Consider the following 22,321-nt stretch of genomic DNA (forward strand, 5'->3'; position numbering starts at 1 on the left):
AGAGGCACGCAAGGTTATGCATGATCTCAGAAAGGAGCTGCTTCACGTTTAAGAGCCACCACTGGTGTCTCCTGCTGCTGAGAGGGGCTGAGAGCAGAGCCCGAGAGCCGGCCTGGATCTCAGCATCAAGCAGGGCTGACTTTTCCCTGGCGCACCTGATCAGGTCTTGAGCCGTGGCACACTGGTTGGCAAACACTGCTCTAGACCCGTGACACTAGGTTTCTGCCATCCCAAATTGAGCAGAACAAGCACAAGTGAATTACGCAATGACATTTTTATTTATTTATTTTTATATACCGACATTCGATCTGAGATATCACATCGGTTTACATTCAGGTACTGTGGGTATTTCCCTATCCCCAGAGGGCTTACAATCTAACGGGCCGATACAGTAAAAGTCGCGGGAGAGCGGGTAAATGCCCGCTCTCCTGTGCGCGCAATTCTGTATTCAAATGAGAGCCTGCGGCAAAAAGAGGCGCTAGAGACACTAGCGCATCCCTAGTGCTTCTTTTTGGACAGGAGCGGTGGCTGTCAGCGGGTTTGACAGCCGACGCTCAATTTTGCCGGCGTCGGTTCTCAAACCTGCTGACAGCCACGGGTTCGGAAACCGGACACCGGCAAAATTGAGCATCCAGTTTTCAACCCGTGAGCCGCGGGCCAATTTCAAAATTTTTTTTTTTAACTTTCAGCACCTCCGACTTAATATTGCCATGATATTAAGTCGGAGGGTGCACAGAAAAGCAGTTTTACTGCTTTTCTGTGCACTTTCCCAGTGCCCGGAGAAATTAACGCCTACCTTTGGGTAGGCGCTAATTTCTGAAAGTAAAATGTGTGGCTTGGCTGCACATTTTGCTTTCTGAATCGCACGGGAATACCTAATAGCACCCGCAACATGCATTTGCATGTTGCGGGTGCTATTAGGTTCGAGGGGGGGGGGGCGCGTTTTCGATGTGCTATTACCCCTTACTGAATAAGGGGTAAAACTAGCGCATCAAAAACGCACGTCCAATCGTGGGTTAACGGTGCGCTCGCGGAGCGCACTGTACTGTATCAGCCTGTAAGTTTGTACCTGAGGCATTGGAGGGTAAAGTGACTTGCCCAAGGTCACAAGGAGCAACAGCAGGACTCGAACGCTGGTCTCCTGGTTCATAACCCACTGCTCCAACCACCTCATCTCCTGTTCTGCATCCCTTTCAGTCCAGTCTCCATGCCCCAGTGCTAGGTGTGATGACCTCACATGGGTCTAATTTTGCAAAGTTTCGAACCAGGAAGGAGGGTCCAGCTGTCAGCACTCTGTTATTAAGAGAAAAGTTCTCTTTTATAACACTCTAAGCTCCTTTGCTTCAGTGTTTTTCCAGTTTCTTTTCCTATGCGCAAGCCACATGCTTTAACAATTGCAATATGCACTTAGTTTATAATGCGTCCATGGATGTGCTGCATCTCCCCCGAGTATAAGTGCAGGAATTTTCTTGGATCTTTTTCTTGTGGAACTCACAACATTCCATGTGCTAAAGTTTTAAGAAGTATTCTCATGTTTTGGGAAGTCAAGGTGACAATAACACCCCCATTTCCTAAGAGGGAAGAGAAACCACATTTTTGTGGCTGCAGATTTTTTTGGCAATAAAAAACAAATCCGAACCGAACCGACTTTAACTGCAGGCTGTGCCTGGGAGCCTCCAAGTGGTTTGGTAGGGGACAGTAAAGCAGCCCCGAAGCTGTGCTCGGTCTCAGAAAAGGCTCGACTTTAATCTTAGAAGCAGAATCCAAATGTAAATGAGTCATGCAGAAAACATCAGACAGTAAGCATTTCTGAGCTTCATCTCGGGTCCCGCCTCCCCTCTGCACTATCTCACCATTCCCATTTTCCTTGCCCCCCCCCCCCCCCCACCACCAAATGCCTTCCCCCTGTTTGTTTTTTTTATTATGGTTCAGAGTCAGATTACAGAGAGACTGCAGCCTGCCCCTCTTCCTCATCCCCACCGGTTCTTGCAGTTCCCTCCTTGGTGCCGTCCAGACACGGGCCCGGATTCTCTTGTCAAGAGGAAGAAGGGGGGGGGGGGGGGGGGGAAGACAGGAGGTGGAGTTTTCCTTAGCCCTTTCACAGGGCATTCAGTGCAGCTGAAGACGTGGGCTGACAAATCTTAAAAAAAAAACAAAACCCAGAAGTCATGTAATTTTAAAAGCCTGAAAGTCATAAGGAGAGCAGATCTCTCTCTGACAGATGTGCACAGACTGGGAAAGAATGAATGGGACAGCCAGCTTTTAGCTCTGTGGGAGGGACGGCCCCTGCTGGAGATGGTCCGGAGAAGCAGTTAGTGTAGCTGGGTTTAAAAAAGGATTGGATAAGTTCTTTTGGAGGAGAAGTCCATTACCTGCTATTAATTAAGCTGACTTAGAAAATAGCCACTGCTATTACTAGCAACAGTAGCATGGGATAGACTTAGTTTTTGGGTACTTGCCAGGTTCTTATGGCCTGGATTGGCCACTGTTGGAGACAGGATGCTGGGCTTGATGGACCCTTGGTCTGACCCGGTATGGCATGTTCTTATCTGTCTGTCCCTACATGCATGGGTGAGGAGGGTAGGAAGCAGTCCAGAAGAGGACTCCTCACAAAAATCTGCTGCGCCACACAGGAACATTCACACAGCTTTGCCTATGCATCTCAGGCCTGACCTGCTCCCCCAGTCGCCAGCATCCAACCCCCACCTCTGCCGGTGCACCTCACTTCAAACCTGCATCATCCCCTGCTGCCTCACAGCTCCGCCCATGCACCTGAACCGTGGCTGGCATCTGCTCTCCTGAGCTGAGATTGCCAGCTGGTACCAGAATGGGTCCGGTTTTGATGGTTTTGTCCTTCGAAGAAGTGTTCGCCAACGAGTAATCTGAGAACACTAAGAGGCCAATGCAATAAAGTGCACCCAGCCTAGTGCACGGGCTTACACACAGTTGGATGAGCATTTTGGACGCACTAGACTAACACCCAATGCAATAAGGAGATTGGCGCATCCACAACATGCGCCCAAACGAATGCGTAGCCGACAGTGCTCATCCAATGTAAATACCATGTAGATGAGGCTATTAGCTATTGCCCCCAAATGCAGAAAATCGTTGGGCACTCAATGCATACTTTTTAACACGGCAAATTTAACACCTGTCCCGAAGGTGGCGTAAAGTCAATGCACAAGTCAAGGGCTCAGGAGAAATTAAAATACGGACCTCTGTGTTGCCATGAGTGTGTCCTCCCACTTAGTATCATTGTGATACTTTAATTTACTGCTTGCGGTGTTGAAAAATAAATGTACATTGGCTTGATTAAAAAACAAAAAACAAAAAAACTTCTGGATGCACAATTTAGACACCCATAGCAAGAGGTGCTTAGCTATGGGCATCTTCGGCAACCTCAGCAAAATCGGCCAGAAGAAGAGGGATAAAAATGAATATATAATGACTGCCTGTTGCAATTGTGGATGCCGATGCAGTTGAGCGCCAGGGATGCACATTTCTCCCCTACACAGCCCCTCATTTAAATACCGCATTGGGCACCCAAGCGATGTGGTTGCTAGCGCGCATTTTATTGTATCGGCCCCTCAGTGCACTTGTGACCATAAACCCTAGTGTAAGCCTGCAGTAGTAACAAGCGTATGCGCCCCCTACAGGTAAATTTGCAGCATGAGCCAACACATCCACCTTCCTTCCCCGTTTCCTCCTGGCATTGATTCATCCAGATTTTAGGAGGTCACCAAACTGAAAAAAAAAAGTGCACGCACAACTGTAATAACCAGTGCCTCCACTGGCCTCCTATCCTAAATCCAATAGCTATATCGCTCACCAGTCAAAGTTGACTTGATTAAAGCAAACAGCTGGTGAGGTAAACAGACCTCACCTGCAACCTGAACCTCAAGCAGACTCAATCCTCAGGCTAGCAGAGCGCCTAATTCTTATTTCTTTGTTTAACTAATGTGTATCTATCCCATCACCAGTGTGCAAACCATAAAGGCGTCTTGCCGTGAAACAGACACAACATTTCAGACAGTCACCGGCATGGACAACGCCTGCACAGATCGTGCTGCTCGCCGGCTCGGCGATGGGGACTTACACCGCGCCCCGCCTTGCAGCTTCCCGCACCGAATCGCAAGGGACAGCTCCGCAGCGGGCAAACCCGAGGAGGTCCTAGCTTTGCAATCTTCTTCTGGCAATCCGCCTCGGGGGACCCTATGTCTTCTAAGGCCGGGAATATATCAACTTTGAAATTACATTCAATTCTTACACAAAACTCAGGGAAAACGTTGAAGGCTGTGCACGGGGGGGGCTGAGGAGGTGGAAGGGCGAGATCCGATACGGTGCTGCTGTTTAGCCGGGACCTCGGAGCGGTCACCAAAGAAATATCATGATGAACTGCAGAGCTATTGCAGCAGTTGGAAGGAAAGAGGCAGGGGGAGGGGTTATTATTACACAAGAAAATACAATGTGTTTTCTTTACACCCTGCTGTCCTGCACCCTTCAGATCTGTACTTCCAGTTCACCAGCACCAGGGCTGCCCGCGTGTGTTCGGGGGAGGGGGATAAAAGAAACAAGAAGGCTCATTGCCGGGCCCCAGCACTGGGGAAGGTGAGAGCTGTCACGGAGGCAGAGCTTCAGGGGCTCTGGCTGGGCCCAGGCTTTAGTTTCTGCCCTGGGCTCTAGGCTGTCTAACGCTGGCCCCGCGCCAACAGATGTTCTGCCCTCTTTGAAGTTTACAGATGTTTCTGCTGTGCCTATTGGCTGAGGGTCTTGGGCGCTCAGCAGCTTTCAGCTGACCCGCCCCCTTCCCCTCCCCCCGCCGTGCATGGAGGATGAGGCACCCACTCCCCGCCTGTCTGGGTTTTTTTGTGTTTTTTTTTCTCTTGGTATTCCTTATCTTCCCAGAAACGTAAGCAGACTCCTCCACGCCCTGGAAAGAAGAGGAGCTTCCAGGCTAGGCGGACAGGCTCGGCGCAAGCCAGCACACAACAGTGACACGTGGACGCGGTCACGCTCAGGGTAGGGGGCCTGCGCCCTCACACGTGCTCCTTCTAGCACACATCTGTACCCACATGTGCAAGTGCAAACTGGGTGAGTGAGGTGGCCAAGGATCGAAAGGACGCTTTCTAAAGCATTACGGTGGTATTTAGCGAATCAGACACTGGCCCTTTCCCCACCCGGTTTTTATTTTCTTGGTACAATGCCCCCCCTCCCCCATATGGTGCCATTGCAAGCCATAAGGAAGGACCCCCCCCCCCCCCCGTCCAACAGAACAATTTTTTTAAAGAAAATATTTATAAAACGCCTACATTATATTCATAAGTAGGGATCTTTGTTTCAGTTTTTGTTTTATTTTCCCTTAGAATTTATCAGTGTTTATTATGATGAACCAAAAAAAGAGAAAAATCAGTGCATAAACGAATCTTGGTTTTTTCTCCCCCTGCAATGATTTTTCTCCTGTTTATTTCATTTTGTTAAACGTTGATCAATTCCCAGAGAAAAAACGAAAGCTGCAAACGAAGGTGCGTAATAATACGATCGTGTGCCTACTACCTCTTACTCTGGAAGAGGGGAGGGTTGCCTCTGCACATTTAAGAAGTAATATTCAAAGGATTCCACGTTTAAATGTAGCAATTTTCAAATGCCATTTACCTGCATAAAGTGCACTTACATGTGTAAAACTTAGTTTCAAGCATGTTAAGTGTTTTTTTAAATCAGGCCCTTAGTATTAAATCCCTGTTTTTTGACAGTCATGTCCATGGTGACTTTTTCAGCTAGTAGGAGTGTGCAAAGGGAATTAGACTTCTGGAGACCAGTAGCTGGCTTGTTACGGCGGTTACTACCCCAAACCAAATGTGTCTGATACTTCACATTCGATGCATATCCAGCATGGCTCTCTGCTTCAACGGCATGGGAGAAGACTGATACATCACGCATTTCCAGCATAGCTCCCTGCTTGAACAGCAGGGGAGAAGAAAAACAACCAATAAGGACTGTATAACATAGTCTGGGTAAAACAAATAAGCATGGGTGTAGCTTGCTTATTGCGGCGGTTACTACCCCTACTACCCCTAACTAATCAAGCTAGATATTTCAATGGTGGGGGTGGAAGGTAAATAGAACCAAGAGCTAAGAGAAACAGATAAGTATGAGAGAAAAAATGTGTGAAGCTTGCTGGGCAGACTGGATGGGCCGTTTGGTCTTCTTCTGCCGTCATTTCTATGTTTCTATGTTTCTATAACTGGAAATCGTTCACGGTATCAAATGGGAGGCAGGAAGTCTGCCTGGACTCGCACACAAATATGTATCCTTTCACTTACAGGGCTATCAGTTCAATCCAGTCTAGGACAACAACCAAACCCCTTTAACCCTCCACTGTTCATGTGGGTTATGATCCTGCTGGACTGATTTACATGCCACCATAAAGGCCACAGCGCCCTACGCAGCAGATTCAGCAAAGATGTGACGGACAGAGAGGAAGAACAGAAACAGACGTTCTCTTCTCGCCCACAGTGGTATCTCATGTGGGCAGGGTGGTGTGGGAAAAGGCTTTAGTGTAAGTCATTTTTCATGTGTTATAGCGTTTTCACACTCTTTTTCTAGTTGGCAGATACTTTGTCTACCTTGGAAGGACGGCAAAACCAGATCCAACCTGGGTGAATCTGGGAATCCTGTAGCAAGATAGATGCTACAGATTAATACTACCCTTCGTGTCATTCCTCGGGTGTATGGGTGCAAGAGCATCATGGAAATAAAAGCTTTTCATCCTGAAACCAATAGCATTAGTTTAGGCTGACTTCTACAGGTGAGCTGGGGAAGGTGTGGTGGGCCTTTGCACGTCATTGGTTGGGCAACACTGACATCTGGTGGAGAAATAGAGAGATACTTTTTTTTTATGTTGGTGATTTTGGGGAAAAAAAATATAGCCACATGCATTGGACACATGGTCATGTGCACACAAAGGGCTCGGAGTAGCACAAGTTTGAAACTTATGAGCAGTGGCACCAATCAATCATCAAGGCTCCTACAAAGTGGGATTAACAGATGTTGAATTAGATCGTGCTGCTTATACAAGAGAAGGCTGATTTCCCCAGCACAGGGTTCTAGCGGTCCTGTTAGGGCTATAACGTATTAAGCTTTGATAACTTTTTTTTCAAACACCTCCAGGGTATAAACAGGGCACAAGAAGCAGATTCTGTTCAGTGAAAAGGAAGTTCTTAAAACAAGAGGTCAGGAGATAAGGCTTCAAGGGGGCAGACTCGGGTCTAAAATCAATATTTCTTCTCAGAGTAGGGGAGGGGATGGATGTACGTGGAGGTGGAAGAGATCAACTGGGGTCTACGGATCTGCACCAGGAATGATACTGGGCAAACTGGATGGGCCTTACAGTCCTCATCCAATGTCGTAGTCTATCACTGTCTATGTTTCCATTCATATCTGAAGACGGGGCCTGCATGGGTCTCAGAAGCTCACAAGCCACAATGTCATTGAGTAAGTCTTTTTTTTTTTTTTAAGACCTGGCAGTTTCTCTTATTCCTTTTTGAATCCTAGCTCAGTCTAAACTAGGATTGGGATCTGGTGCCAGGAGCCTGCATTCACAACTACCCAGAGATTCTTTTGCCCTGTTTTATATCCCCTTCTGACTTACTTTGGTGCAGACATTACAGCAATGGCCCTCTACTGAGGGCTCCCTACCAGGGCTCCTTCTAGAAGCGGGGAAGACTGTCTCAGAGAGGATTTATGCACATCAGTCATTTGTTTGGTGCACATAAAATATGATTGATGTGCACAAAAATGCTTTCAGCGCATAAAACATTTCTGTGTGCACATAAAATCATAGTGCACAGAAAACACACTTTCTGTACGCACAGCATGTTTTTTGTGCATGAATCCCAATTACAGATGCTGGCAACAGAACTCCGGCTTCTGCCCATAGACTGACACTAGCGCTGGAAACTTTATTCCACCTTGGACAGGGAGTAAAATTTCCAGTACTTAAAAAAAACACAAAGTTTAGCAGTGGAGGGATATATTTTGCTGAGGTGACACCAGAATTTGAATGTTCTTTTTTTGTGTTGATTATAATGTGAATTGTCCTAGCTCTGCTCTGCACCTGTTCTGATGATTAATGCTATTTTATTGTAGTTATGATGAATTCTGGCTTTCTGCAAAGAGGATTCATGAAAGAATACATTGATTTTTGTTTTATTATGCAATTGATTTGATCTGTTTGTTTTTCTTCACTTTTATAAACTGCAATAAATATAAAACAAATTAATACAGATTAATAAGGAATTTTTAATGCTGTTAATTGCTTGAAATAATTGAGATAAAATATTTTAGTTTCATACATGATGCATAATGGTTGTTGCAAACTACTTAGAAAGCCATTGTAGGGTGCAGTATATGGCATTATTTATCAATAAGAAAACAACTAGTAGGTCTCTGACCTGTATGCCTACAGCCCACCCATGTGAACCTTATGCCCACCCAAAAAAATCAGTTCTGGCTACGCCATTGCTCCTGAGATTTTCAAGACCTCTTGTAAATACATGTTAAAGGAGACATCAGGGACCGCTTGAGAAAATGAATCAACGACAGATTGAGCTGTCATGCAGAATATTCCAGTCTTCCGATGAATAACAGCTCTATCCTGCATTAATCCTGATTGTGCAGAGGATGTCTGAACCAACTGCTGTTCTACTTTTTCAATTTTATGAGCATGGCCACCTAAACCAGCTTCCCGGGCCTGAGGCTTTGCATGGGTGTCAGAAGCAATTACAGCCAAAGATGAAAGATTTCTCAAGTGAATCCAAGGCAGTCCATATCGTCTCAAAGAGTTATAACAGGAGGTCTCGTTAAAGGAGGCCTCTCATGCAAGCCCATGACAGAAGCAGGAATCAAAGAGAAAGAGCTGGAACCGAGACCGGAAACTGATCCCAAAGTTCCAACCAAAACAGGGCCAGGCACCCACAGAACGACTCTGCGGCATCTCCTGCAAACTCACCATTCTTATCAGCTTGGCACTCTTCAAGATCATGACAGGTGCAGGCTAGCTTCCCCCTTCAGCCACCGACTCCTCAGCCACTTCTAGGTCTGATGGCGCGCCTAGCACAACTGCAATATCACTGCCCGGCATCGGGGGGGGGGGGGGGGGGGGAAATGGCTTGCTCACCTGGGCTGAGCAAAAACATCAGGATCCAGCCGATGGGCTGCTTCCAAGCCCAGCCCGGCATTGTGTGCACCATGTGAGCCGAGAGATGTTCCACTACAGAGGTCCTACTGGAGTCGTGACAACTGAGAGAAGTCCGGAGGAAACGCCCTCACCTTGCCTTTCCATTAATGAGGCATTGTTCAGAGAAAAGAAAGAGACCACGGGAATCTCCGACACAGAACCTGAACACTTCTTGTCACTCGGCCGCCATCTTGAATCCCTCAATACACACAGTACTAGATGCACCTTTTTTGGGGGGGGGGAGGGGCCATGTAATAAAGGGGGCGCTAAAGCCTCCGTGGGTTTCTGCACGGCTATACGCGCGTTTGTACATGCATTTCCCCATGCAAAGCCCTATACGGGTATGTAATAAGGGTTTTGTCTGCAAGGAAAAAGCGTGTAGAAATGCGCTTACTGACCCATGTTTTTTTTCTGCACGAGTGCATGCTAATGGCATTCAAAGGAGGCATTCTCTATTTATGGGCAATGCAAGGAGCTGCACTAGAAGATAGAAATGCTAGTGCGGGTTTTTGTAATGGGAGTTTTTTAGCACCACGGTCAGGGCACGAGTTAAGTGACAGCGCCGACTGAGGGGTCATTTTCTTCCGTTGCTTGCATAGGTATGGTGTGGTGGTTGTGGGTCCGTGCAGCTCTGGTGTTATTACTATGGAGTTTTCTGATTGTGTCCAGCTGTTCCTGATGCTGTGGTATATCCTACGGCTTCGCCAAAGAATGAGAGCAGCTGAAGTGGTGGCAGGTGACAGAGGTCGTGGCGTGCGGTGTGAATTATCACCCATTAATACATTTGCCATGTTTTTTTGCAGCCCACAGTTATTAGAAATATATGCATTCCTAGTCAAGGGTCATAATTTTGCTAAAAAATGGAGACCTGGTTGCTCGCCACATTTGCTTTTATGCACGGGTTTGTACGCGGATTATGGGCGCGGGTGCAGTCGCTTATTACATAGCGCCTTTCTCCATGGCTGCGCAGATTTGTGCACAAAAGTCATTTGCATAATTCTTTTTTTCCATCCCGCTGAGGCATCTGTTTCAGCCGCACATGGTGATCAAAACCTGCACTCACAACTAGTGCCTGTTTCACCACGGGTCTTATTCACCACGGGTCTTATTACACCAGCCCCTTTGTACTCGATATTCCTTGCTGCATTGGAAGTACGGTTTGTGCATTAAAAACGTGCGTGCACAACTGCAGGTAAAACCGTGCACTCTGCCGAGCCCATCTTATTACATCGGACCCAAAATTAGAAAACCAAAGCAGAACTCGGGATTTTACCCGTTTTCTAAACTGTAAATAGACTCCCAGCAGAAGGCTAGAGGCAGTGCATTCCAGAAGGTGCCACAAGGTGGCACAAATGAGACGCATATATTCAGAGATCCAGCGAGCCGCTGCTCCTTCAGAGAAGGAAAACATAGGCATGATTTATTTATTTTAATTTATGGCCCTAATTTTCAAAACACTGTACAGTTTAAAACATAAACAGTATTAACAGAGAGAACATTTGGGACTCAAAACAGCCGCAAGGCACACAGGTAACAAAAACCCAAATTAATACTATAAAATTAAGAACATAAGAAGTTGCCATTCTGGGTCAGACCAAGGGTCCAACAAGCCCAGTATCCTGTTTCCAACAGTGGCCAATCCAGGATACAAGTACCTGGCAAGTACCCAAACATTAAATAGAACCCATGCTACTAATGCTGGTAATAAACAGTGGCTATTTTCCAAGTCAGCTTGACTAATAGCAATTTATGGATTTCTCCTCCAGGAACTTTCCAAGCCTTTTTTAAATCCAGCTAAACTAACTGCCTTAACCACCTCCTCTGGCAATGAATTCCAGAGTTTAATTGTGCGCTGAGTGAAAAAGAACTTTCTCCGATTAGTTTTAAATGTGCCCCATGCTAACTTCATGGAGTGCCCCCTAGTCCTTCTACTATCCGAAAGAGTAAATAACTGATTCACATCTCCCCGTTCTAGACCTCTCATGGTTTTAAACACCTCTATCATATCCCCCCTCAGCCGTCTCTTTTCCAAGCTGAACAGCCCTAACCTCTTTGGTCTTTCCTCATAGTGGAGCCGTTCCATGCCCTTTTATCATTTTGGTTGCCCTTCTCTGTACCTTCTCCAGTGCATCTATTATTGACTCACTAATATGACAGCCCAGACTCCAATAATATTGAGATCCAGGCGATACAGACCTTTCTGACTCCTAGAACTCTAATGATGGGTGGCCTACATTAGTAGGCAACACTGAGAATATCTGAAAGCAGGCAAAAGAGTGGAGGAGTTGCCTAACAGAGCAGCAGGATAAGACCCAGGAAAAAACAGGGTTCAAATCCCACTCCTTCCACTGCTGCTCTTGTGACATTGGGCAAGGCATTTCACCCTCCATTGCCTCAGACACTAACTTTGGATCTGATTTACTAACTTGGGCTTTTTTTTTCCCCATTGTGTCTATGGGGGAAAAGGTGTAGTAAATCAGACCCTCTAGGGCAATGATATGTACTGTATCTGACTGTAACTTGTCCTCAGCTAGGATTTGGAAAGGCAAATTATTAAATCCAAAGTATGAGTGGGTAAACAGAGCTCGGTGATCTGGGATATTTCCCCTTGCTGGTATCTTGATGGGGGTGTAGCACAGACACCATCATGGTGGACGCGGTGCTGCCCTACCTGGATAAGGGGCAAACAGTTTTGCTGCTACTTCTTGAGTTATCAAGTGCGTTTGACCTGCTGGCACGTTGTCAGGCCTTGGGATTAGAGGGAACAGTCTTGCAATGGATGTTGAGGTTTTTTGCAGAGTAGGACATAGAGGGTGTCTTTTCCAAGCTTCCAGTCTCGAAGTTGTGTAACGCCTGCGGGGTTCCCTAGGGATCCTCACTGCTCCCTTTATGGGGGGGGGGGACATTATTCCATCATTATGGGGGGGACGGACATTATTCACATTTTGGCGCCTCTGGGTTTAAAAGCAGAGCGGCTTCTTTCTCATTTTTTTGCAGGACCGTGTGCCTGCACTAAGTGTTCGGTTGAGAGGGAACTATTTGATTTTAAACTCATAATCAGACAGGCAAGAGGGAAATAAAGGAGTTAAAGAGGTTTCAGCCCCCAATTGGTGGGGTACTGGTTACAGCTGTCGACGAAGTGAGATCCTTAGGGCTTAAATGAAATGTTAGCTGGACTGTGGGAAGTCGAATAAGTGCAACGCTACGCACAGCTTCTGGACGTTTAAGGCTGGCGAGCCATTTGCAGCACTGAAATCGGTAGTATATGCCCTGGTAATAGCAGTGCTAGTTGCTGTAACGTCATACATCAGGTCTTCCAGGCGTTATGATACGAAGACGCCAAATAGCTCAAAATAGGGCGGTAAGAATCATTATGGGTGAGGCCAGAAGGCAATCGGCAGCTCCTCTTGCATTGGTTGCCTGTAAAAGCTCGGTGCACGTTTAAACTTTTTGAGCTCGCTTTTAAAATCTTGCGTCGTGCCTGGCCCCCCTTCATGTGTCCCAAAGGCGATGCTGGAAGTCATCATACGGTCACCCCCTTCAACCACCACCGGTTAAAACCTTTCAACATTGAACAGATTCTTCTCTATGATGACGCCTAAGCTATGGAACGATCTTCCTCGCTCAGTCAGGGAGGAGAACGATCTTATGCGGTTTCGTCACAAAGCACAAACCTGGTTGATGTTGGCTGAGGTTTGATCATCTTGAGTGGAATTTAACAGCATCCTGAGCTCTTTTATATTTGGAGTTGTGGTATTTTATGTATTGTCGAATTTATGGCTCTTGTTCTTTTATGTTCTGCACGTCGCTTTGGAAGTTTTTATTGTAAAGCCTGGAAAGCGATGTAGAAATCTTATACATAAATCAATCAATCAATCAATCAATCAATCTTGAACTTTGCCCACCAGGTGATTGGGAGCCAAGGAGGTTTTCCCAGGATCGGTGCAATCTTCTTTCTATGGCGAGACCACACCGGCTGCTGAGCTCTAGACTAACTGCAAGCAGCAAAGAGTCTTATTTGGCAATCCCAAATGTACTGCATTACAATAATCGAGAATGGATGTCCGTGAAGGTTGCATGAGAGTCTCAAAGTCTTCTGGGCACTAGGCAAAGAATCAAGAAGCAATGCATGCTAATAGCGTAATGGTAGTTAAAAACAGAGAGATGTATAGTGCTCAAGTACATGATCCACAGTCCAGCTCTTCTACTGAATGGACAGCCCTGCCCTGTGGTGGGGGAGTCAACAAGACTTGGGCACTGCACATCAACAGGAAGGTTGCATTGTCCCCAGCAAAATACAAGATCATAAGGTGAGCATGAGCATGAAATTGGTTTAGCGTGATGATTACTGAACAAGAGATGCTGAAAATACCAGAAACCCCTACAAAATGTAGAAGCCTCTATCGGGCTGTAAGGCTAGCAGAGCAGAGGCTGCAGAAAACGTCCTGGTGCAGATGCTGCCTGTACTGGAGATTTTGGAGAGCAGGTTGTTAATTGATACCAATTGGCTCAGGATAGACGTGCCACATGTCCCAGGCCTCTGGTCTGCATGTGATTCCTGGGTGTGAAAGGTAACACAAGTGGTGCACGGGGGGGGGGTCAGGCCAATGGTCAGCAGAGCTCAGCATCTTGTCTCTGACACGCATCCTACTGCAAAAAAAGGCAGGTCTAGTTTCTTTGTTCAATGGCCCCCATAAGCAAGTTGGCCAAATCCAAACTCATCCAGCCACGGGGGGGGGGGGGGGGGGGTTTAACTGTGGTTGTTCCTTGTGGGGCAGGGGATGAAGAGGGCTCATTTGAAACCCATTTTACCTCCCCTCCCATCAACACACATAAAAACCTCCCCGTCCCCTTAAAAACCTTAGTTACACTGTAAACCGATGTGATATTCCAGATCGAACACCGGCATAGAAACCCAAATAAATAAATAAATAAACAAACACATATTTTCCATTCTCCCAAGGAAGCAAATCTAGATCTGCGCCCTCTGAAGGGGGTCCCTGTGAGCACAGGGAGATGACAAGGAGAGGAAGAGAGGGGAGAGGAAGGTGAGAGCCAAAAAGAGAGGGAGGAGGGAAGAAGACTGGAAGAATGAAAGAGGAAAGATTTAAAAAAAAAAAAAAAAAGGGGGGGGAGGGCCCCGAGAGACAGCAGGGAAGTAAGGAGGGAGAGCGGGCTGGGAAGGGGACAGTACACCGAGCTCTCCTGCTTTGCGCTATTCCTTCCTCTCCCACCCAGGAAACGGTACAGATTTCACGATGGCAGCAGATTTAATAAGAGGCTTGTTTTGTACGATGGCTTCAGACTTCCCTGGGACTCTGTGCTTCACCAGAACAAGTTGCTTTTCTCCTCTTTGCTAGCCGCCCACCTGGCTGGCCCTTCAGCCCTCCCTGCTAACCACGTAACATGGTCCTCCAGGTTCCCATCCCTTCCCACAGATTTAAATAGGCATCTCTTTTCCGCTTTTGCAAGGATTTTCTGTGTGGGATGCATCAGCAAACACATTACCGTAATTACAAAAAAAACAAGGTTTGTTCCAAAGCGAACTTGCTTCCCACCCGCTTCCGAGAAATCAGTGCCTCCGGTTTACTGTCTTTTCCCTCAGTGCCCTCCAGGCTAGCTCCCGTTCCCCCAGTACCTCTCCCCCCTGGATATCATTTCCCCCAGGTATCTGTGCCTTCTTTCCTGGGATGCTAAACTCCTGAACCCTTCCCTCAGATACCAGTGCCCTCCAGTCTCGCTCCAGTTAGCATCCCACAGTACCCTGGCTCATGCCCCCAACTATGAGTACCTTCTCTCCTCCCTCCAGTTTTCTGCTGCTCCATCCTTCCCCCACCCCAACCTAGGCGATAGCTCATCCTGCTTTTCCCTCCAGTAATTTCTCTCTCCAATCTCCTCCCCCCAGGTAACTGCGTATTCGGCCTGTGTTACATCGCTGGGTCTATGTTTTCCGAGTATTGCGTTATCGTGTCTCTCGGAAGCTAAAAATACACACAGGAGCTGACGTAACAGCTCTAAATCCAGATGGAATAATTAATTCAACAGGAATAGCACAAGCTTCCTGGCACTAATTCTCCTCGCTGGTCAGGGGGCTGAGGTCAGGGACAAGCCAAGAAAAGGAACCTAGATTATCTGATAGAGTGAAAATTTAAGAGGATCCGGGCCGGGATTTGCTTGGGTGACACCCAAGGGTACTGACGCTTCCACAGTCCTCCTGAGAATGCCAGAACGGTGCAGGTGCTAAGGGGATGGGAGAGAGAGACGACAGTAGGTCAGGTGTGGCCTGCTGGCACTGGAGGGATGGGGCCTACAGGGCGCTGCAAACTACTGTTTTGGTACTGACTGGGAACGCGGTCCCTGTAGGTCTCTCTGCACAGCAGGAAGTGCACTCCTGCCTCTCTCTCTCTCTCCTCTCCCTGTCTGGCCTCCCTGGAGCAGAGCTCGTGAATCATTCTGCCACTGCAGCCCCTCTGCCTTCTGCTTATTTCTTTGGGAGGCCTCTTATTTTAAGCGGGTTAAAGACGTATGGGCCCTGTCAACTGCAGGAAAACACACAGTTTATTTACAAAAAAACAAAAAACAACAACTTCATGCTGGGCTTTTTTTTCCTCCTGAAATATGGCCAGAAGCAAGCTGCAGGTGACAAGACTACGGCAGAATCACTTTCTCCGTGATTTCCCCAGCGCCTTTAGGGCTTTTTCCAGTAACCAATCATTACTGTGTGCGCCAGAGGACAAAGGATTCTTTGAGGTTCAGTCACGCAGACTTCCCTTTCCCTCTTCTTAGAGCGCCGTGGATTCTTAATCTCTCTCTCTCTCTCTCTCTTTTATCCCTTTGTCTTGTTCAAGGCTGAAAACATAAAAGAAAGATATGAGGTGAATGTCTCCAGTAGAATAACCAAGGAGAAAGCTGGATGGAGATTCAGCCTTCTCCTAGGCTTCCACATACAAGGCTGGCCATGGTGCCAGCGGGATGGTCAGTGATGGTCAGCGGGTGGTCAGTGGCTGAAGAGTGTGGGCTGAGCCAGGGCTGGATCCAAGCCCCAGTCCGGCGCTTCTGGAGTCTGGGCTCCTGCATGCCCGCCAGGGACGAAGAGATCTGCTTCTTTCTCATCCTGTGGCTTTCTCCGAGCCACATTTGTGAAGCAAATCGGAAAGAGCCTCGGTTGGTCTCTGTAACCCTGGCTGTTGTAAGGATTGGCTCCAGCTGATTCTGGGATCTGGCGGCGTAAAAAGCAAAGCCTCGCTATGAGGCCTGAAAAGCCGCAGGCGACTCCCCTCGGCCACGTCCCTCATCCGATAGACTTCAAGGGCGCGAGCTTCACGCTAGAGGTCAGCATGGATTGATTATGGGTAACCGCCCCCGACTAGTGAAGCACGACTTCTGCAGACACATCTCAGATGTCCTCCCCACTCGCACAGACTCAAAATGCTTGACCTGAGAAGCAGTCTTCCTGAAACGCCACTGACTTCACACCCCCATCCCAGGACAGACTGGACTACTTTGGCCACCCTGAGATGGAAGCAAGAAGACCCTTTCTGTCTGGCAGCATCAATAAGCCGCTCAGTTCAAAAAAAAGAAAACCAAGTTAAGGGGTAGGGAGAGATGATACTTGGCTAAGGTTAGCGAGCACTTAAAGTTGCAAGCATGTTGTGACTTCTGTGTGGTTTCCTCCTGAGGCGTTGCTCCGTTAGCTTAAAGTTACCTCTTTTCAGCTAACATGGAGCTGCTTTTATGAGAGCGGGCATAGCCTAAACTGGGAACTAGGAGACTCGAGTTCAAATCCTGCTCCTCCTACTGACACTCCTCATGACCTTAGGCAAATCGCTTCATCTCCATACCTTCCCCCCACCTCGGGTACCTACTTTGACAGTGAGCTGTTTGGCACAGGCACTTATTGTGCCTCTACGTCACTTGTAAACCGCTATGGAAATTCCAGGATAAATTCATGTGGAAGTTCATTTCCATGATTCTTCAGCGTGGCGGTGCAGATGTGATTGGGAAGGGCAGATTGTAAATACTCTCTTTTTACTGGCATATGACAGTCATTTTCCTATTAAGCCATTTCCACTTTAAAAAGAAAAGAGAGAGTCTGGCAGCGCTACAAGGAAGCTCAAGGTCCCCCTTTCTCGGACTCCAGAAAGAGCGTGAGAAGCAAACCTTACAGCAGGGTTTTGATACGCCGTGCCTTATACTTTGGAGACAGGGCAGTGTTAGCTGGAAGGTAAAACAGGACATATAAAGCCAGAATGCAGCACAACGGTGAAAAATATGCAGGTACAATAAGTCCCTGCCCCAAAGAGCATACAATCTAAGATGTTAACTTTCCAACGAGTGCGCGAGCTCCCATGGGGTGCGAGCAGACGTATGCTGGAATTTTAAATTGTGCTCACAGTTGCGTACGTACGATATAAAATGCACCTACCCCCATGTGTGTGCGGTTACTTGAACTTCACGTATCTTCCTTACAAATTTCTCGGCCTTACCGGGCGTAGGTGAGTGGATTGTAAAACGTGCTCACGTGAAGGACATTGCCAGTTTTACTAATTAGTCCACCAATCTTCTCTCAAGGTCATCCAGACCCCTCTGGGGTAGCCCGCCGCGCGCTGCGGCCGCCGCATTTAAAATACGGATTTAAGCACGCAAATCTTGGCCCTGTCCCAAATCGCCCCGACATGCCTTGACTCCACCCCTTTTCCCCCGCATTTAAGTTGCTCGTGTATGCGCAATATAGGCGCGCAATTGGGCCATTAAAAATACGAGTCGTTCGTGCTCAGCCCGGGTACTCACCTACGTGGACCCTTTTAACACAAGCGACTCTTTTAAAAGTCACTCCTAAGTGAGTACCTGAGCCAATGGGAAGTAAAGTGACTTGCCCAAAGTCACAAGGAGCGTCAGCAGCAGGATTCAAAACCCGGTTTGCCTGGCTCTCAGTCTGCTGCTGCAACCATTAGGCCACTCCCACCAGGCTCAGGCCACCCTCTCCTCTTATATGCAAAGCTGGGTGCACTGAGGGTGCAGGAACCACTTTAATGATAAGAAAAGAAACAATCAAGCCAGCCTGTACCTGTTATCACTAATGGTAATAGTATGTATGAGTCATACGGTGTCAGGAGAGAACACAGCACTGCACACGTACAGCTTGCTGGTCGCAACTCCGCTTCTCAGCTGCCTACTAGCCCTGTGGCTTGCTCATGCCTCAACCGAGCCGTGCCGCAGTGGCGGCTAAATCATTCCCGGTGCTACCTTAACTTTTAGTTATTAGCCCAACCACCACTTGCACACCGGTTGCTGAAGGGAAGCACTTACAAGGATGCCCGGTCTAGTTTGGAGGAGTTTGGGGGGATGTGGGTAGTTCATATGGCTGCTAACAAGAGTTTTTGTAATTGTCCCTCCCCTAAATTAGAGAACGGCTGAATCCAGTAGTTTAACCATGTATTCCTTCTGCCAGGATTAGGTTTGTGCTGAAGTAGTTGACATCTGGGTAAACACATCGCTGGGGTCCATATTCAGTGAGCCAGAATGCAGGAGAGTTACTCAGATAACTTTGCTCACGTATTCAGCGGAACACTCAATACAGCCGGATCAAGTCTAAGTGATCCGGATAACTTTGGAGGCTGCTCTTCGGCACGCCCAGACTTACTAGGATAACTTAGCTGGATACAGGGCTGGTGCTTCCATTAGGCAAACTAGGTGGTCGCCAAGAGCGTCAAGACTCTGGGGGCAGCAAAATCTCACCAGTGGGAGGCACAGAGGAGGGGAGCTGTGCCAGAGCCAATGCTGCCAAAGAAGGGAGCGCGGTCCTGGAGCCACTGCGATGGGTAGGAGGGAGCGCGGTCCTGGAGCCACTGCGATGGGTAGGAGGGAGCGCAGTCCTGGAGCACTGTGATGGGTAGGAGGGAGCGCAGTCCTGGAGCACTGCGATGGGTAGGAGGGAGCGCAGTCCTGGAGCCACTGCGATGGGTAGGAGGGGGAGCGGTCCTGGAGCTCTGCAATGGGTAGGAGGGAGCACAGTCCTGGAGCTCTGCGATGGGTAGGAGGGAGCGCAGTCCTAGAGCCACTGCGATGGGTAGGAGGGGGCGCGGTCCTGGAGCCACTGCGATGGGTAGGAGGGAGTGCGGTCCTGGAGCACTGCGATGGGTAGGAGGGAGTGCAGTCCTGGAGCCACTGCGATGGGTAGGAGGGAGCGCAGATCTGGAGCACTGCGATGGGTAGGAGGGAGCGCAGATCTGGAGCACTGCGATGGGTAGGAGGGAGCGCGGTCCTGGAGCACTGCGATTGGTAGGAGGGAGCGCCGTACTGGAGCTGCTGTCAAGAGATAAGCTGGGGGGTGGAGGGGTGTGAGTAACTTGAAGGTTCACCTAAGGCACCAGGCTTGCACAGGCCCTGGCTGGATAAACACAGAATATCTGCCTTATCCACTAAATTAGTCCCACCCTGAAGTGTCTCCAATTTATCCCATTAGGTTCTATCCGGCTAAAGTCTGAGGCGGTCAGACCCGCAGTTTCTCCAGCTTAAGCCCTGAACCTAGCCAGGCTCACCATTTCAGTCTGGAGCTCAGAGAGTACAAGTCCCAAACTTTAACTGCCCTTTCAACTTGGCTGACTGAAAAGCTGGGCCACAGCTTCCTCTTCATCCCCTCTATGCGACTTGGCACTAAATCATATCCCTCACACACCACCAAAACCAGAAATTTGCTTTAGAATTGTTTTTTTTATGTATTTATTTATTTATTTTGAGCTGCGGGTTTCCAGCTCACTCAGAAGCAGCCAGGCCACTGCTGGGGCAATTGTACCTTGAGCCTTCGTTCACAACTGCTCGGGGGATCCTCAGTTTTATTCCTCTCCAACCTTCTGACTCCCACGGGCATCGCAGGAACGTCTTTGGCTAGGGCTCACTCGAGAGTCCAATGCAAGGGCAACCTGGGCCTGGCCACCAGGGGTCACCGTTGGCAGTGAGGGAGAGGCACCCGGCGCTTCGTCAGGGTTAATTTCCCATTACCTGGGGGTTCCTTCCAGGTACACCCCCACCTGCCTGCTCTTCAGCAGCCGTCCTCCTCCCTCAGCCCCTCCCAGGGCTTCCCTCTGGGGCAAATAGCAGGGTCACTGTAACACTAGGCAGCCACAGCAGAGAAGGTGGGGGAGGGGGCAGGAGCTGTTTCAACTCAGCTGACTTTTTGAGTCAACAAGATTTTAAATACCTCTTTAATTCGGATGACGTGGTATTAGATCAAATCAAACCGACTGCACGTCCATTAACATAAATTATTTAAGTAGCCCATCACAAACGTCCTTCCTTACCAGGAACAGGGCCGGGTGGCAAGTCCGGTCATCTGCTCTCCCAGGGCTCGGGATGCTGCAGGAGGCAGCGTTTACGGCTTCTGGGGAGGGGGTCCTGGTCATTGCTTAAGGGTGACCATGGCCGGATTTAGGGCACCCGGCCCAGGAGTGTAGCTGCAATGAGCAGACTACATCTGGCTGTGTCCTGCGTGCCGTGTAAGGGAGCCTTGTGCTGTATAATGCATACTGCATTTTACTATTCATTTTTATGTACTGCATCTCTTCCTCACCCTGTAAGTTTGCTTGTCTTGGATAATATTTACTGCCTTGTAGTATTTATTGTACTCTGTTATCTGTACTGCTCCTTCACCCTATAAGTCATGCCCCTTCACCCACTCCCAAACTATTATATTATCTGTTTTGACTGCTTTACCATAAAAATGCAAACCACTCGATAACCCTGTGCCTCGCTCCGAGTACTACGGTAGGAGGGCGCGTAATAAATCCTTTAAAAAAGTAATAAATAAATGTTGGGGGAGGGGTATAAAATCAGAGAAAACCCCCAGGTGACTGTGAATGAAGGAAACATAAAGGGGACCCCCAGGGCCTGTCTGAGTACTGGATTTGCCCTGATCCATTGTATAATATACCCCATGCCTGGGAGCTCTCAGGATTTGGCCTGGAGACTCTGCAATTCTATACGAACGGCTGGAAAACACCGGGGGCTGCTACAGAAGCAGGCCATGCGCCCCCCCCCCCCCCCCGGAAGAATAAATCATCTGAGCTGGGCGGGTGGGAAGAAGGCGAGTCAGCCTGCAGCGACCAGAGGAAAGAGCGGGAGCTGGTCAGTCATGTGGGTCTGAAGGAAGAGGCTGCTGCTGCTCCTGGTGGGTGCAGGGCAGGGGCGAGAGAGACAATGAGTGAGCGGGAGCAGGGCTGGATTCAAGATGATGGCGCCCATTGCAGAGGCTTTAAATGTTTCCCCCTGGAGAGTAGAGCACAGCAATGGGAGTCCCAGTTTTTTTTGAGACCTTCTGAATCTGGCACCCAAGACATGTGCCTATGTTGAGCGTGAGCATAAGTGTGAATGTGTGTGCGAGTGAACATGTGAGAGAGTGTGTGAATGAGGGAAAATCTTGTGCATACCCCCCCCCCCAGGATGGCTGGAAATCAAACCTCCCAGGTATGAGGACATCTGCAGCCATGCCTGGAAACTCTGAGGATTTCACCCCGAGGCTCAGGGAATTTGCATCAGTTGCAGGAAACACTGGAAATCACAGGACCTCTCTGTATACAGCTCAGCCACTCCCCTTCCTCAGTAAACCTGCAGAGAGCAGGAGAAGCGGGGCCAGCCTGGAGCAGACACTGCAAGCACTGCAGCCTGTGAGGGGCTGCAGCACACAAACCTCAGTCTGCAGCTGCCATTCCAGGACGGGACTCACTCAGCAAAGGGGAGAGTGGGGATGCATAAGTCATGGAGCAGAGACTTAGAGGGGAAGGGAGCAAAGAGAGTGCTGGGGTCCGGGAGAGAGGGAGGGAGTGGTATGCTGGGCCATCTCTGGAGGGGGGCAGGTGATGGGTGGGAGAAAAAAAAGTGTGGATTAGTTGGGTGGGGTGGGGGTGGTGGAAGAGAGAAAGCGGATCCATATGACTTCATTCCTCCCCCCCACCCCCATATCATCAGGGTGAGCACAGCTCACAAGTTCCCAGGTTTGTCTACAGCTGCCACCTCACCCCAGGTCACCCACACAGCGCGATCCAGTCCTGGTTATGATTTTTTTTTTCACTAGGAAAAAGGGAATTACTG

The sequence above is a fragment of the Rhinatrema bivittatum genome, chromosome 12 (assembly GCF_901001135.1).
Source record: "Rhinatrema bivittatum chromosome 12, aRhiBiv1.1, whole genome shotgun sequence".
NCBI lineage: Eukaryota > Metazoa > Chordata > Amphibia > Gymnophiona > Rhinatrematidae > Rhinatrema > Rhinatrema bivittatum.